The following is a 2269-nucleotide window of genomic DNA, read 5'->3' as shown; positions in this document are numbered from 1 at the left end:
TCTTGACCTCGTGATCCACCCGCCTCAGCCTCCCAAAGTGCTGGGATGACAGGCTTGAGCCACCGCGCCCGGCCTGATGTAGTTTATTTCTAAGTTCAAATTGATGTTGGTGCCTGAGAGCGGATGGAGAAAACGAACATTTCCTCCTTTTTCTTGACAGACGGCTTACTAGGTAAGCGTGTCCTCGATTATTTAAATCAGGGCTCCCCAGTCCCTAGGCCACAGATTGTTACTAGCCCATGGCCTGTTAGGAACCAGGCTGCACAGCAGGCGGTGAGCAGCAGGCCAGGGAGCCTGACTGTGTGAGCTCCGCGCCGGCATTAGATTCTCCTGGGAGCACAAACCCCATTGTGAACTGCGCATGCGAGGCATCTGGGTTGTGTGCTGCTTATGCGAGTCTAATGCTGATGATCTGAGGTGGGACCGTTTCATCCCCAACCATCCCCATCCCCACACTTGTCCCTGGGAAAAGTGTCTTCCATGAAACCAGTCCCTGGTGCCAAAAAGGTTAGGGACCGCTGGTTTAAGTAACCGACTACTAAAGGAACTGAAGTAGAAGTAAATGGGCTGCTGCTTTATTTTTAGGCTGTTCTTTTTATAGAACAATGACAGGTACTTCCAAGTTTGTCATTAGAAAATAATTTTAGGTTGGTGCAAAAGTAATTGCGGTTTTTGCCGTTACTTTCAATGGTAAAAGCCACAATTACTTTTGCACCAACTTAATATTATAAATTTGTTTCTTAAAGTGTGTTTTTGGTAAGGAAAACCTTAATAATATTTTCTTATTTTTTTGAGCTGTAGTCTTGCTCTGTCGCCCAGGCTGGAGTGCAATGTTGTTATCTCGGCTCATTGCAATCTCCGCCTCCTGGGTTCAAGCAATTCTCCTGTCTCAGCCTCCTGAGTAGCTGAGATTACAGGCGTGTGCCACCACGCCCAGCTAATTTTTCATATTTTTTTTTTTAGTAGAGACCATATTGGTCAGGCTAGTCTCGAACTCCTGACCTCGTGATCTGCCCGTCTAGGCCTCCCAAAGTGCTGGGATTACAGGCGTGAGCCACCGTGCCTGGCCCAAGAAAAACCTTTTTTTCTTCTATCAATTTTTTTTTTCTTGGTAGAGACAGAGTCTTGCCATGCTGCCCAGGCTGGAGAGCAGTGCTGTGATCTCGGCTCACTGCAGCGTCCACCTTCTGGGCTCCAGCAGTCCTCCCACCTCAGCCTCCCAAGGAGCTGAGACTACAGGCGTGAGCCACCATGCCTGACTAATTTTTATATGTTTTGTAGAGATGAGGTTTCACCATCTTGCCCAGGCTGGTCTTAAACTCCTAGGCTCAAGCAGTCCTCCTTCAGCCTCCCAAAGTTTTGGGATTATAGGTGTGAGCCACTGCCAGAAAACCTTTTCCTAAGACAGGTCAGGTTTTACATTATACATAGCTCTTTTTGTGTGTTTTGAATAATGTCTTTTTTGGCAGTGCACAGCTGAGAACCCCACACCACAGAAGACAGGAAAGTTGTGCTGCGCCCATGTGATGGGCACTCGTCAGCACTGGGAAGGAATGCACTGTTGGCACACACAGCAGCTTGGATCAATCTGAAAGTCACTACACTGAGTTAGAGAAGCCAAATAAAAGCGCGGGCTGTGTGAGTCCACGTGCAGAGCGTGTAGAGATGCTTCCTGCCTGCATAATGGAAAGCAGATCATGGTTCCCTGCAGACTGGCGGGAGCAGATTCCAAAGGCATGGGAAGAAGCTTGCGGGTAGAATGTGTTCAATCCCTTCTGCACATTACACCATAAAAAGAGCTGATAGTAAAAATGCTAACCAAAGGAGAAAGGCCAAACCAGGATAAAATGTGTCAGCTGTGTGACTGGTAAACAGGCAGGTTTGCTGCCATGCTTCGTTTATGAAGCTGTGGGGTCCAAGGACTCACGTGACTGTGGAGTGCCGAATGCTGCAGCCTCATGGAAGAGGATTTGGCAGCGTCTAACAAAACTGCATGGCATTTGCCCTTTGACTTAGCAATTCTAGGAATCTGTCTCCAAAACACTCTGGCAGAGAAATGAAAGTTCTCTTCACAGCCCGAGTGTGTTTGTAACAAAGTTCTTCACCGTGGCATTTGTAATACTGGAAACAATACAAACGTCCATCAGTCGGGGATTAGGAACATTAATTCCCACAGTGAGTAACTCAGTACAGGAAGAAGGAATGAGGAAGGCCTACTGATGAGGGGCAGAGTACATGTGAGATAATGCAGATAGACATTTGCGTTCTC

The 2269-nt window shown here is 47.5% G+C and overlaps 2 long non-coding RNA genes across 2 annotated transcripts in view; one reads left to right on the top strand and one right to left on the bottom strand.

The window, feature by feature from the left end:
* Window positions 1-2133, bottom strand: part of LOC116552439 — a 17081-nt gene extending 14948 nt beyond the window's left edge. Inside the window, exon 1 of the long non-coding RNA XR_004269379.1 lies at window positions 2123-2133. This is a non-coding gene — a long non-coding RNA (uncharacterized LOC116552439). The remainder of the gene's footprint in view (window positions 1-2122) is intronic.
* Window positions 15-1824, top strand: LOC116552438. Its single transcript, XR_004269378.1, has 2 exons — window positions 15-172; window positions 1470-1824. It is a non-coding gene; the product is annotated as an uncharacterized LOC116552438 (long non-coding RNA).
* Window positions 2134-2269: the final 136 nt, after the last annotated feature.

Source organism: Sapajus apella, unplaced genomic scaffold (genome assembly GCF_009761245.1).
Source record: "Sapajus apella isolate SASKATOON/1434 unplaced genomic scaffold, GSC_monkey_1.0 scaffold11, whole genome shotgun sequence".
Lineage (NCBI taxonomy): Eukaryota > Metazoa > Chordata > Mammalia > Primates > Cebidae > Sapajus > Sapajus apella.
The sequence above is the reverse complement of the archived record's forward strand: the minus strand, read 5'-3'. Positions and strand labels throughout refer to the sequence as shown.